The 15,872-nt window shown below is 43.5% G+C and overlaps 1 protein-coding gene across 2 annotated transcripts in view; it reads right to left on the reverse strand.

Annotated features, from left to right (window-relative positions):
* ESRRB (estrogen related receptor beta) overlaps nt 1–5,060 on the reverse strand; it is a 142,795-nt gene extending 137,735 nt beyond the window's left edge. The window contains exon 1 of one of the 2 annotated variants that reach the window (XM_085061738.1): nt 2,213–5,060. The gene's annotated coding sequence lies outside the window, so the exon portion shown is untranslated. The remainder of the gene's footprint in view (nt 1–2,212) is intronic. The other variant, XM_085061736.1, reaches the window with a different exon arrangement.
* Nucleotides 5,061–15,872: the final 10,812 nt, after the last annotated feature.

Here is a 15,872-nt window from a genome sequence, read left to right on the forward strand (position 1 = left end):
ATCCTGGGATTCATTTGCCTGGTGAAACCCCGTGGAAACTTGAAGGACAGACTACCTTCTTCTCTTTAGAAGCCTGTTCTCCAGAGGTTTTGTGCTACATATCTGTCATTCTCCCAAAGAAATTACTTTTTGCCACTTTGTCAGACGACACAAGTCACATTTTTAAATTTGTACAAATGGGATGTTAGAAAACATACAGCCTGTGGGAATGTTTTCATGTCTTCTTAAGTTTTCAAAGAAAACAGTTCATGTTTAAAAAAAAAATTAATTTATTTTTCACTTTCTCACTGGTCATTAGGCAGAAAACAAAACTCTACTTTAGAGTCAGGTGGACTCTTTGTAATCATGGGGCATTTAATATTTCTCAACTGTATTAGCGAATTCCCCAAGAAAATACTCTCCTAAATCCCTGTGGCTCTCTTATGAAATTTAACAAAACATTCAGTTTTTGAAAAAAATATTTTCAAGTCTTCTATGTTATCTACTGTTGTTCTGAGTGGTGGCAGTAATTTGGAGAAATTGTTAGTCACTTTGGAAAGTTTAATCAAAAAGTGAACAAGCAAACAAGACTTGACACCCAAAGCCACGAGGAAGTAGTCCCTTGCCCTGAACTGCTCATTGATTCCCTCCTTCAAAGGTGATTTCTTCAGCCAGATTCTCCATAAATGCAAAGGATTACTTTGCAGTCTTATTCAGCTCCTTCAGAATGTGTGAGACTATGCAGAGAAACTCCTTCTGTATTGCTGCATTCTGTTTGCAAAATGCTACCTGTTATCCTTGCAACCATTGTTAAGTGAGTCATGGACAGCCTCAGTGGTCTATGTAATGGCAAGATTGCAAACAAAAGCTCTTCAGCCATTACCTTTATTTAGGGGTTCAGAGCAAGCAAAAAGTAAGGAAGTTCATGGACACAAATGTCATTAAGGTTGTGCCATGACAGAGATGACTACATCGGTACTGTTCATCTCTGAGGCTTAATGTTTCCAGATGCCTCATAAATGATAATTTTTACTTCAACTAATTACAGACACGCTGTGGTGACTCCCCAGACAGACTTTTAGGTTATTGGTCTTATTATTATTATTATTATAAGCAGCATTCAGAACCTGTGGTCCTTTGACACTAAACACCACGCATATGTAAGTATGCAAATATGGTCTTTACTGCAAATACTTTGTAATTTGAGGCCTGGTCTGCATCATTTTTGTGCGAATGTAAGTATCCCACTTCACATTAATGATTTTACAAGAATATTTCACTGAACAAGTTATGTAACTATAACCACATTTATGTTAGTCTATCTTACACCCCTGAAGAACCTGTGCTGAACTAAGTATGCTGTATCAAAGGAATACTAATGCCAGAACTGTACCAGGTTGTCTATACTGGAATCAAAGTCACAGTGAAACCAGTACTCAAAGAGTCTGATGAAGACTGAGGCACACAGTCTTCATCATACTGTACTGACTGAGAAGATACAGTCAGTACAGACATCAGCAATTTTATACCTGCACTTAAAATTTACTCATTTAAGAATCTTCTATCTGAAAAAAAGATGCCTTGTTTCCAGTAGCTTTCTCTGTTGTGTGTGACTGGCTTTTCAACTGCATTCTACTGAGGCTGCACTGTTACTCACCTCTTACTAAATTCCAGGGAATCCACATGAATTAGCAGCATTATGAATGTCCAGAAAAAAGGAAGTTCATGCCTTACTATTCACTAGAGAATCTGCGAGACACTGGCCAACCAATGGATCCTCTGATGCACTCACAGTAAGATGTGAGCCTCAACTGAACTCTCCTGTAATTGGGGCATTTGGACAGTCCCTGTCCCATGTGGATTTCCTGGACTCTAATAAGCATGAGCTCATTCTGCAGTCTTTCCCTAAGGTATAACAATAAGGTCTCTATCTGTCACCTATTTCATGGAACTTGTGTGAACTTAATACCTTTTAGAGTCTGACTGGGTGCAAAATGCATTAGAAATTAGATAACAGATTCAAAAGCTACACAGACTTACCCAGTGCAATCACATACTCAATATTCCCATAGAAAAGCAGGCCTAACAATAAATTCAAGTTAAACTGACATTTCTCTAACTAACACAATTATCTGTATTTAATTTTCTTTAAAAACAAAACCAAACCAAACAGACAAACACCCACAACCAAACAAGGTCAAAAAGGGCTGGATATGGAATCAGAAGCCCTCACCTGTGCAGTGCTCAGCTTCTTCCTACTTCACTCTTCTTGTGCTGCCATATCCCTCCTTGCTTATTGAGCATCACGCCTCAACCCTTCTCTGCCCTACATGAAGCACAGGAAGAGGGTAGGCAAGGGTTTCATTAGTGCTCCTGGATTCTGTAATTGTTGGTAAATTTAGGGCTAACAGTTTCCTTGGCCCCCGAGATGTGCATGGACTAACAACATGTTTTTCGGATGCTGATAAATTGTCACTATTGTGCACAAACCTCTGGAATTGAAATCCAAATTATTCCTCCAGATTTTGTGCCTCTTTTTATCAGTTTCTCTGTTTCAAACTACCCCTGTTCACTCTAGATCTCTTAGAGAGCCTGAGCATTTGAAGTGGTGATGGTAGGCTGTAATGTGGATAGCTTTTATTCTTCTATGTGGTATTACTCCAGGGAGGGTGGGTAGATCCTCTGCATGTTCCAAATCCAACTTCCTACTAGACAGGTTTCTTGGAAGAAAATGCAGCAGACAGCTACATTCTCTAGAGGCAGACCACAAGATAAATAGATCTGGATTGTGTTGGTCCCATATGAGGTATCAATTCTATGTCCTATCACTCTATTCCTCCCGCTTCACAAACCCAAAACACTTTCTCTGAATAATCACAACTGCACTGATTTCTTCCCTCTGCAAGGGAGGCAGGAGCCTGCACCGATATTTTTAGGTAACCCACTTGCTCTGTTTTCTTTCCCCTCTGTGAATAGATCCTTGACTTATTCTAACCCATAATCTCACATGTATTTCTTGTCTCTTTCTTGGTCTGGCACTCTCTCAGAACTGTAAATGCAGCATCTACTGCTTACATACAGGGGCACACTATCGCTTTATGCTGGGGTTTTCTTGTGTTCAGCCCTCTCCCAGGGCTGAACCAGAAGTACATGACCAGAAGCACAGAGCTAATGACTGCAAAAATACCTTGATAAAAGCAGTGTGGTTGAATATTACATAGAAAGACAAGCAAAAATTCCAATTAATATTTTTATGATTATTCATCAAAGCTGATACAGATCCCATTCCAAACGAAGGGGGGGCAAAAGACTCAGCCAGCAAAGGAAGGTAACTGATAAGCAAAAAAGTTTCTCATCTAAATTCTCTCCTGTTTCATAGTGTTTTGTTGGCACAAAACATCACTGCTCTGATATGAGGAAGCCTTGGTGCCAAGTTTGTGGAAGTATGAACAACAAAACCAGTAACAAGACAAAAGTCTTGTTTGTGGCTGTGTCCAACCCATGCTGTTGCTGTGTCAAAGGAGTTTCCCTTTTGATTCTAACCATATCCTGGTTTCTCATTTTTCTTATCTTCTACTTTGGGAATCTTAGGAATGTCTTTTTACATATATCTCTTTCTGCCTGTGTGCTTTGTCCTACTCATGTCCTTTTTTTTCCTCATGCTTTCCATTCTCAATCCCAGTCTTTCAGTTTCTCTTTCCTTTTTATTTTGGCCCACAAACAACTCTCTTCCCCAGCATGTCAACAGCAGTGGGAAGTAACCTAATTAATAGTTTCTTGATAGGCTACCCCACACATGCACACACCCATCCCCCCAGTATCCCGCTGGCAATTCAACAGCCCTCTCTCAAGAAAGGAAAAGATTTCCATACTAATTAATAAAAACATCGGGTATTTCTGGGCGGAAGGATCTGGGATTCCCATCTGGGCCTAGATCTCTTGAGCTGATGGAGCAACTGTACCTCAGAGCACATTTCCTTTTCCAAATCCTTGTGTCATTAACTGTTTACACTGTTCTCTGTATCAAACATCTTTGCAACCTGGCTTCTATGTTAACTGGTATCTCTGCAATTGAGTTCAGGCTGAATTCCTTCAGCACTCAGACTGTGTCTCTCATTTATCACATGGCACTTGTTCAGAAACCTACATTGCTTCCCTTCTCTATTCTCCGTAAGGATTCACACAAGCCAAGAACCTTTGCATGCTGTGGTTCTCAAAGGACACGGATGCTACTAGATCCATTTAAAATGTCTCTGCTGCTTGAATTCCCCTGACATCTGCTTCCTTCTCTCTGTTTCTGCCACAACCACTTGCAAAAAGGAAAAATAAAAAAAGTCAAGCTTGATTTTTGAAGTATTCTACAGAGAAGGAGTAGTTCTCAGTGCTGACTAATCTACAGTACAGATTTTTTTTTCAAGATGTAGTAGGATAGTCCCACTCCTGTCTTCACCCAGGAGAGAGGAAAGGTACTAAATGCTTTATTAAGGACTGTGCTCAGAGATGGGCTTCCAGAGAAGAGAATCATATGAGAATTTTGCTGTCCTGTGTTGGAATCACCAGCAAGGGAGAGTTGTGTCTTCTGACTCTAGAGGTGACTTGACACAACAGGACTACTTGCTTCTTCTACATCACTGGCCAGCAAAAAAATGAAAAGCAAATAAAGTGTGAAAAACACCAGTGCTTCTGAAAAAAATGCAAAATACAGAGCTCTTCCCAGTAAGAAAAAACAGTACAGGTCCTATACCATCTGTCAGCTCCTTAAAGCTATGACAAATAAGCAAGAGAATTTCCTAGAAGCCGTATACAGACAGCATTGTGTTAGGGGAAACCAGCATTGAAGCAAGACTGCCTTTCTCCATCACATAGCCTGGAGGAGAGCAAGCTGTCTCCAGGGACTGTTGAAGAAGCAGAAACACTGGCAACAGCTACAGAAAGGTTCACAGTAGGCAGGAAGATGCCCACAAGCACAGGTCCTTCTCCTGCATAGTGACCTGGAAAAATACTTCCAGAAAAAATATTTAGATAAAATAAATGCACAAGGAGCCCATTTATAAAGCAGTGGGCTGATGAAAAGCATCCTCAAAACAGAGTATTAAGGAAGAGTAAAACAGAAAAAATGAAGATAAGTGAGGTGCCCCCAGTTATTCTGTCACAGCAGTGCTGCCTGCTCAGCCTTCACAGCATCACATCCTCCATGTGTCCACTTCCCATGCCAGCCTTCTTCTGAAGAACCTTTCACCCCTCGTCTGCTGTCCAAGCCTCAGTGCATTCCCACTGTCCCCAGTGCCTGCATGGCCACACTGTGGCCCTCCAGAAACAACCATCCTTGTACAGCAAATCATGTTTCCATCCACAAGGCTGAAAGAAGGAAGGATGGAAGGAATGAAGGAAGAAAGGATCCCTCTTAAAGAAGAGGGAAGAAGGATGGAGACAGAGGCAAATAGGAGGGAGAGTGAGAGGGGCCATAAATTCCCTTCTAATTCCAAATAATTCCGATTACACGGATGAGTAGTTTTCAATCAGAAAGATAATCTCAAAGATAGATGGCAGGATAATTGCTCGTCGGCGCGACGTAAATATTGTGTCGTTTCTATTAATCTCAGCGAATCGGGTGTCAGGGTTGTCACTCATTCATCAAAACAAATTAAAAAAAAACATATTAAAAAAAGAGAGAGATGCTGGAGGGAGGGGGATGTGTACCCAATAAGCAGCTGAAGGTATGCAAGGTAATGAATGCTGCTTACATGCTGTTTGCATATTTTGGTTTATAAAAGCTAAAGGTAAATCAGGCAGTAGATCTTTATTAAATTCTTGGTAGGCATTGCAAGGGGCACTGCTGCACACAGAACTGAGCAGTCTGAGCAATAGAGCTGCAGAATGGGACTGTGGTTGCGAAATGAGGGAAGGAAGAAAGGAAGTGGAAAATACACCCTAAATACGGGGGTGAATAGTTTGGGCATTAACAACAGGCAGGAGGTACTGCAGAATCACAGTACCTGGAAGAAAGGACACAGATCAGAGCATAAAACAAAGGCAGTGCCTCCATCTACCAAGTGTAGGAGTGGGCAGGGATGAAGAATGATGTGGAGAGGTCCAGCCATGCCATCCTGTGCTACAATTCATCAGAGCTGGTGAACTAGTCAAGGCTAGATTAGCATTTGAACAAATTACTTCCCCAGAAAATTCAGCAATGGGCAGAAGGGGTTCATAACTGTGCAGGAGGGTTCTCCAAGCCAGGACTGTTTGAACCTGCTGCTTACTGCTGTGATGCAACAGAGAGCCCTTGTAGTGCATCATGGTCATCTGTAGTTACTGAAGTGGTGCACTTCCAACAAGTCACCTCAGTTTGCTCTTGAAGAAAACTGTTTCCCTTTCCTTGCCTGTAGTCTGGAGCAGCCAAAAGACTACCTGAAGCTTGTACTCGACTGGTGTATCCTAAGAACCTTGAGATGAAAGAAATGCAAAGCTATTAAGTTTTTAGACCAGACTTAGTTTGTCAACAAGTCAGACAAGTTTTGCCCTCCTGAGCTCCAGGAAGAAGCTGACAAGTTTTGGCTGTAAGTTAGCTTAGTGTTTTGCAAACGGCCCCCTAACACAAGGACCTGAATCAGTGCCCAGGGGCTGTCTTCACTAAACGGATTTGAAAAATGCTAATATTTCATCCTTGGCCACGGCAGTGTTTCTGTTCATTTACTGCTGCTGTTTGCTAGGTGAACTTACTTATTTAAAAAGACATTCTATTGGTAGTTCCTGTTGAAAGTTGGAAACAAATTCCCCATGAACACCCTCCTGCCAGGCTACAGCAGAACTGGTCCCAGTGTAGGACAAGATTCATTAGGACTGAGTGCTGTTCTCACTGCACAGTCCTCTGGGACAGAGAGAGCAGGGATACTTGTCCCAGCAATACATTTAACCTGTCAATCCAACCAGCAACGCAATATCCGCTGGGGATTTCAGTTGCTTCTGTGATCCTGCCTTATCTCCCTACATCCCCCGGCGTGCCCACTGCTCGGTGAAATGTCACTTCTCTCTCCTCTTCCAAGATGGAAGTGAACTTGTGTGCCTGGCAGGGGTCTGATAGACATGAGCTGAAAGACTGTCAAGGACCCACTGAAAAGCAGGCAAGCCACACTGTGTCAGATTTCGGGGTGTAACACTGCAGCCTTCTGTCTGCTCTTGGGCTAACTCTAAATGGAGCCTTTGATAGGCAGCCAGGCAGCTGTCATCACAGGGTCAGCCTCAGAAGCAGGAGGGTATGAGCACCTGGGAAGCACATGCCAGTGAGCAGAGAATAGCCGCAGTATTGTAAGGCTCAGTACTGCAGGGAACCAGGAACACCAGAATGAGGGAAGAGTTAGGCATTGGACAATGGGATAGACCAACAACATCTATCCACAAGTCCTGAAAAAACCTCAGTTCCCCAATGACTTCTCAGGGGTGAAGTGTCCCACAAAACGAGCCTCCTACTAACTCCTAAGTGCCCATTTCCCTCTCTAAGAAATTAGCCTAAAGGAGACTCTTCAAAGGGAAAGACTACAAAGGTAATTCTCTTCAATAACCACTCAGTGTCATTTTTCACTTCCCATGGGTGAGGACTGTATCAGCCTCTGACTTCCCTATGACTGGTGTCAGAGCATCTAAACATGACTTAATGCTCAAGAAGAATTTGCCTTCTCTCTGTGCGTCATACCTTTTCCAGTGAGTGCCTGAATACTCCCTACTGCAAATGACTGACTTCACCCATGAAGGATGTGAGGGAAGAATAAAACCACACTGAAGGGAAGTTTCTCAGTTCCCAGACTCAGTGGTCTGATCCCTATGTCCATGGAACTTTGAGCTAGAATTATGAGCTTAAAGAATTAAAACTGTATAAACTATACACAACAATACACAAATAATTACCTTACAGTACTAATTTAGTCAGTGCTCTCACTCTTGAACAAGAGTTGATCCTTTGTTTAGTGGACTTCTTTCAAAGTACCTCTGCAACAGCTTTGTGAGGTGACCAGCTGACAATTTAGAGCTTCAAGTAACACTTTTTTCAGAGACATGCTTGGAAAAACAGCATTTGTGGAGTAAAAGTTCCGTCACAAATGAGAAACCGGATGAAACTGAAAATGTAAGTAAAGAATGAACAGCTAGTCTTCAGCGTAAGTACAGCTCAAAAACTTAGTCACACCAGGGTCTATGCTTGGGCTGCTGAGGTATATTATGAGTGACCTGGAAACTGAGGACAGGTGGTAGAGAAATGCAGATGACAGCCTCATTTAAATTAATCAAGATAAAAGCAGATGGAGAAGAACTTCAGAGTGACAAAGCTGGATAGAAAAGCAGAAAATTGTGGGTGAAATCCAGCATCAGCCAAAGCCAGGCAATACAGACTGCCCTCAGAGAGCATTTCAATATGCTTGGAATTTCCAAATTAATACAGGAAACGTAGACAGTTGAATGGAAATGACCTTTCACTCTACAGTGGTGGCAAGAGGGAAAAAAAGAGCAAGGGGAAAAAAACCCCACCACTTATTCAGATACATCAGGAAGGAAATAGTAAGTGATAATAGATAGGAATTTCTCTTCCTATGTTCTGTGCTCTACAGTAACACAGTCTCCAGTAGTATGCCATGGAAATTTCTTAGGAGAAACATTCCTGCTCTCAGTCTTTTTCCTTCCTTACACACCACCATAAAGAGCAAAAGGAAATCATGCCCTTGGAGAGATCTATAATAGTTGGTTAGCACTGAGTATCTTCTGGAAGAGAGCAGAAACAGGAGTGCAAAGCTGAGAGAGAAAAGTTTCTGGAGAATATAGAATATATGAAGCCACATTAACCCATGGGACTTACCCCACCGAGTAGCATTGAGTTAAGTAGCACAACTTAAGCAGGATTAAAAATACTATCAGATAGGTATGTGAATTATGGTGTGATCTATACAGACTCTTCAGTCCTCCTCACTGACATCAGCCAAAACTTGCTCCAAGAATATCATAGTAGTTTAGAACAATCTGCCTCCCCACATAAAATTGTCATCATGACAGTCAGAGATTCAGTTAAAACTCATAAGCTGGTAAAACTCTGAACATTAATGAATAGCAGTGCACCCAAGCCCCCATCAGTGACTGGACACCAGATGAGGGAATATTCCATAACATTTATAGATAAATTGGGTGGCAACTCCTCATCTTAAGTGGTGATTTGTCTTTAGGCTTTGTGTACTGACATTAGCTGTTTCTATATCTAAGTTTCTTTGTAAAGATATGAGAACATACAAAGCTGTCCCCTGAGCTTGCCAATGTACTACCAGCTGGACCTACCTTCTTGGAGAAAAGCCAAAGAAGATCCAAAATTGGAGGCTGAAGTCAACTTCAGACCAGCAGACAAAGGAAAACACGTTTCACCCAAACTAGACTCTTCTGAAGCCTCAACCATGCTGGGAAACAGGACCCAGGAGCAGGGAGATAATTGGTGTAAATTGGCATGATAACTTCTATACTTATCCATGTCACCCCACCTAATTTTACATCAAGTGCTGGATGGCTCCTTTCTGTGTAGCTCCCCTGCACCTTCTTATATCTAGACCTCCCTCCTTTGTCTCTCTAGATTAGGAGAAAAGTGTGGGAAGGTAAGTCTGCCTTGTTACCCAGAGGCTGAACAACTGTACTGGCCACTAAAACCAGCTTGCAGAGGTCAGGCTGGAAAGCACTGCAGGGTAGAAAGCGCCAGAAAACAAAAATTTATAAGCTTCCTTCCCTCGTTACATTTCCCATTTCTGCCTCACCCTTCCATGACCTTTACAGACTGGCAACCCACCACGGCTGAAATTCCCCTCTTGCAGACAGCATTTCCCACATACTGCAACAGTCCAGGACCAACCCGTTCCAGCATCTGAACTGAGGCAATAATTCATTTAAACCTTTTTGTAAAAGTGATTCCTGAGTCTGTCAGGATCAATGCTACTCTACAAAACAGTTTATATATATATATATACACACACACAATTTAATCTTTGACTGCTTCCTGCCCCACAGCAGAACCTCTCAAGACTGGTGAGGTGCATGGTACAAAGCATCCCAAGGAAAGCTCATTTGCTTTCCCTCAGCTTCTATCAGCCTCGTCTGAACACTACAAAGGCTATGTAGAGACTTTATCACTGCTTTATAGAGGCTGTATCCTAAGCACCTCTGGAAGCATCCATGACCCTGCTCGCAGGAAAGCACAGCACTCAAGGCACCCAGTCATGAGAGAGAGACATGCAGAATTATTCTTCAAGGGGTGGATTTTCAGAGTCCTCTTGCATCACCTGCCTCACTGACCAGAGCTGCCACCTACAGGTGGTGGGAGATGTAGGAGTATGTTTACCATATGTCCCAGCTGAACAGGAATGTCAGGGGCATAACGGAGAACATCCTGCAGCAATGGCTCAAAGCAGTCTAGGCTGAAAATGAGGCAGATTCCCCAACAACATAAAGGGTGAAAGTTAACCTCCAGGAGCTCTGCTGCTCTCTTTTGTCTCTCACATGCTAAATGGACAAAACACAGAAAATGATACTCAAATGCCACAACAAAAGCCTGGGGCTCTGTTGTAGAAGAGACGCAGGCGGGGGGGCAGGGAGGCGCGGCAGCAAAAGGACGCACAGCCAGCAGTCTGCAGTTCTCCAGAGGTTTATTGAGAGGCGCATCCGGGAAGGTCTGGGAAGGAGAGACGGGGCGGAGAAGCGGGGACGGGCGCGGGGTCTGGAGCTCCGGAGGCTGCAAGCTGTTGGCAGCAGTTGGTCTCGGAAGCACGGACCACCAGTGGCATGGGGTTTTAAGGGGAGGGAGAGAGAGAGTGGTTTGGCACGCAGGCCAACCGGGAAAGCCATAGGGAAGAGGGACAGGGGTATCAACCAATGATTACAAAGGAGGGGAGGATACATAATTCAAACCAACCAATGCTGTACAACTTAAGAGGGGAACAAAGGGGAACAGTCTAGAAACCACCTATATATGGAAAAGGGGCGGGGGAGGCATCTGGGCCAATGATCTTCTTTGCTGGCGCATACATTGCCGCAGGGGCTCATGGGCTGATCTTCTTGTCACCATGACTGAAACAGCACAGGCTGTCCCTGCCCCCACGGCCGGCCCTCTGGTTGGCAACTTGGAGACATAAACCTCTACAGGGCTCCCAGGCTTGAGTCTGCCTCAGTCACATTAACAGCTCTCTGGTATTGATCTCATTACTTCCCTGTTCCTCTGTTCTCCACCAAAGGTTATCCTGGGAATAGTGTTGACCAGGAGGCCATGCTTGCACAGCTCTCTGGACATGCTGGAAGGGGAGCATGGGAGAAGGCCAGACAAGCTGGTTATAGTGTGCTTGGCTATTGATCTCGCTCATTTTCTTCCTTGTCATTCTGCTTCTGCATTGTAGCAAAATCCTTCTGCTCCTACCCATTCAGATCCCTTCTGACACTGTGATTAGCTACTTTGTCCTGTGGGGACCCTAAAGGTGAACCTCTTTACAAAGGACATGGGTCCCCTGATGCAAAGCACGAGCACTGACTCAGCTGGGTGCACATAGTGCTTCTGACCCCTCTCTCACTGGCTCATTCATCAGCACTCAGACAAAGTCTACAGGCCATAACCAAACCTCTGGGAAGCCTCTGGGATGTTTTCCATTGATTTTCTCAAATAATAAGGCAGCCTCATTTTTCTCTCCATGGAGCACAGTCTCAGATTTCCTCCAATTGACAGTAACTTACCAGCTTCCAGACACCAAATGAATACTCTGGCATGGCTGCATCTTCTTCAGGCACCATGGTTTTTCAGGTTTCTCATCTACACATACCATGTTCACCGTGGTTTTCTTTTAATTGCACATGCCCTGGCAGCAGGGTCTTTTCCTTCTTACTTTTGCTCTCAATTTCAAATCCCTTAGTATCTCCACACTGCAGGCATTGGTTACAGTGCTCCAAATTTAGTATCCTTTGCACATTTAATTAATGGTCTGTTTACCACCTCTTCCATATATCTAATGAAAAGGATTAATCATACCAGCTTGAATGGTGATCCTTGTCCCACCTCACTGGCCATTCAGGCTATGAAACAACCAGCTTTGCAATGGCAAAGACCAGATCTTTCTATCTCAAGTGTGTATAATTCTTTTACAACCATCATAATACTTTGATCATGGTGCTGTGGAACAATGCCAACAGGTAAGCCTTGAGAGAAATTACACCAATGCTCTGACCGTCTCAATCTGAGGCTTGCAACAAAACCATGCATTTATTTTTATCTGAACTTCTCTCAAGGAAGAGAGCAGGGCAACTGTGTCTCAATGTGCATGACATTTTCTGGGGTTGGAGTAGAGCTCCATTTTCCTCAGCAAGGAAGGGGAGAGGTACAGAACAGCCAGCATGAAGGCAGATGCCCAAACATGAAAGCAGACCTCCCTCAGTGAGAGGCAGAGTGACACTGCATGGAGTTGCAGGGAAAGGCCTTTAAGGCCCCTAAATTGAATCCCTCAGAGATCTTAATTTCTATGAAATAAATGCCCAGAGCCTGTGATTAGGTTTGCTCAAGCAGCAAACACTCAGCTTCATTAGTTGCTGCTTAAAGTCCAACTCATGAGAAGACCCACCACACGCTCCAACCTGCAATTTACCCTTCCTTCCTGGCTTCTCATGGCCTTTAGTAACCAACCTGAGGCAGCCAGAAAACTCTCTTATCCCCTCTGTACACCCTACCAGCAGCTCTGTGCTGGCTGTGAGCTAACTAAAGAAAAAGCAGCTGAAAGTAGATGGCTTTACAGACTATGGGTTTCTCTCTGATCTATAATTTCCTTCCGATAATTTTTAAGAGATCAAAATTCCAATAAATTAGAGCCAATCACCCTCACCTGTGTCCTTGGAAAAATCACATAGTTAGTGCCCTTAGAATGTATTTTGGGCACCCAAAGGAGAATAAGGTGATTAGGAACAGTCAGTGTGGATATTCCAAGAATAAATCATGCCTGACCAACCTGATTCTCTTCTACAATAAAATGATAGCACTTGCGGACGAGGGGAGAGGCATGGAAGGCATTTACCTTGACTTCAGCAAAACAATCAATGCTGTTTCCCAGAATGCCTCAAGACTGATAGTAAACCATTATGAGTGGACTATCAGATGAGTTAAAAACAGGTTGGATGATGAAGCTCAGAGGGCCATGTTTATACACTACCTGTAGGCCAGTAACCAGATACATGCAGGGGACCTGTCCTGTTTCACATCTGAGTCCATGACCTAGAGGACGCAACAAAGCACACTCTTATCAAGTTCGTACTTGACACCAAACTGGGGAGACCAGTTGATATGCTTAAGGCAGGGCTGCCATCCAAAGTGCCCTAGAAAGGCTGTAGGGCTAACATGAACCTTACAAAATTCAGCAAGGACAAATGCAAAGTCCTATACCTTGGAAGACGTAATCCACTGTGACAGGATGTACTAGGTCTGCCTGCCTGGGTAGCAGCTCTACTGAAGAGGACCTGGGGGCCTGATGGGTCTTAAGCTGAATGTGAGCCACTGGTGTGCCCAGGCAGCAAAAATGGCCAACAGTGCCCTGCGTGGTATTCATGGGACCATAGCCACACAGGTTCAAGGGATGTAGTTATTCCACTTCAGCTGGCACTTGTCAAATCCATCTAGAAAATGTTGTTTAGATTTGAGGCCCTGGTACAAGAGAGAGATTGATAAACTGGTGCAAGCAAATGGAGGATGAGCGAGGTGATCAGCAGTTTGGAGCATTTGCCCTGTGATGAGAGACTGAGGGATCCAGGTTTGTTTAGCCTGGAGAAGGTTTTAGAGGGACCTAACAGCAGGCCTTCAATGAGCACCTTATCAAGAACACAAAGACAGGCTCTTTACATTGGGTCATACACAACAGATAGAAATGGAAACAAGAGAGGTTCAAACTGGATAGAAGAAAAAGCTTTTCCAACGTGAGGTCAACCAAGCACTGAAATGAGCTGCACAGACAGGATGTACAACCTTCATTTTTGTAGGCTTTCATGATCCAACTCAATAAAACCCTGAGCAACCAAGTCTGAATTCAGTGTTGACCCTGCCTTAAGCAAGGGACTGTACCAGAAACCTCCTGACATCCCTTCTAACCTGAATTATTTTGTAATTCAGCAATTCTACAGATTGCAGAACACATTAATTTGTTGCAGAGGTGTTTCTGGAGTAGAAGGAGCAGGTGAGGAAGTGACATGACCTGCCTGCTACTTCCCACCAGCTCTGCAATTACTGCCTCTGCACAACAGCTCTCCTCATGGCACCTATGAATAGATGGGCCAGGACCAGAGAGAAAAACAGCAACTCTGAGAGGAAGACCTGACCCTGGCCACTGTCACACGCATCAAACTACAGCCATTTTTTCTATTACCAGCAAGGGAATGGCTCATGCCTTCTCAGAGGTACCACTGACCATTCTGCCAGAAACATCACTGTTCTAAATGCTCCATGCTCCACAAGTATCAACTTCTTCAGTATTTCTCTCCATAAGAATACAAACCCTTCCAAAGAAAACCCCTGAAAAGCTATTTGTACCAACAAATATGCAAAGGTCTCTCCATGGGAACAAAGCAAACTGGGCCTTGGGCAGAGCTGCATCACAAAGAAGTTGGAGTTTATTTCTTATCTTCATATTTTTAAATGCCTTTATTTCTTTTCTTTGCATCTTTAAAGAAATGTTATTCCACAGTAACACAAACATAGAGCTGTCTCCTAAAAAACTCAATATTGTGAAAGAAAGAATATCCTTGCCTAGGCCTACATAGTTGGAGAGATGGCAGAAATCTGTAGCTACTAGTTTTCTCTGAAACACATAGCACATAGAATTGTTCATAACATATATCTTATGATGGAGGAGATGCTTTGTTTTTTACATTCAAGACATGAGGAAATATCTTGCAAAAGTAAAAACTTTCAGTTGGATCAAAGAACTCCAAAGAGCTCACCAGTGATGTCACTCAACACCGTTTTAAAAACAAAAAAACAACCCAACATGAAACATGACTAAAGTAATGGTAGTGAAAACCCTGTAGTTTGAAAAGGACTAAAGGGATGTTTGCAGGGAATTCTAGATCAGTTAAACTGGATCTCAACCTGAACAAACAATGAAACAGTTAATCCAGAATTATACTTGGAAAAATCAAATCAGAGGCTAAAAATATAATGAAAAGTAGGTCTTGCTACACTGCTACCTTCTCTTTCCAGTCCTTCCTTTTTTTGTTGGTTGGGGTTTTGGTTTTTTTTTCCACGTCTTTTTTTTTTTTTAAACATGAATGCAGGCCTGGTAGGTAAAGACAGCTGTGCTAATGCAGCATACCTGAACATCCATAGCAAGGCTACAGCCATAGCCAGTTTAAGTTTCATTTCACATCCTTTGTGCAGGTCCTAACACATTCCTGGCCCAGAAACCACCCTACTGTCCCTGTTCAATGCAGGCACCAAGCTCAGCCCCAAATCTTCCCCTCTGTAGACAGACAGGAAGGCAGTAGTGGCAGTCTGATGACAGTGGCATGCTGGCTGCAGGGGGAAAGAAAGCTGGATGTGCTGCTTTCACCCAGTCTGCCCATCCTGGAGCCAGGGCAAGCTCTGGGCTGGGCTGCAGGAGGGAGGAACACAGCCTTCTGTCAAAGGACTGACACACAAGAATTGCAGGGCAATCTATGTTCCCATGGAAGGAAAGGGATAGAGCTGGAAGTTTCTGGTTATGGACAGGCTGCAGCCCCTGTCTCTGGAGAAACAATTGTCATGATGAACTTGGGGCGATGTGATCCAGAACAGGCACCTGGGCAGGATACGAAGTGTGTCTTGTTCTGAGGCGAGGAAGACACTAGGTAGAGTTTTTAGGAACCTCATGAGGAGAGGAACA

The sequence above is a fragment of the Lichenostomus cassidix genome, chromosome 5, assembly GCF_008360975.1.
Source record: "Lichenostomus cassidix isolate B80296 chromosome 5, HeHo_3.0, whole genome shotgun sequence".
NCBI lineage: Eukaryota > Metazoa > Chordata > Aves > Passeriformes > Meliphagidae > Lichenostomus > Lichenostomus cassidix.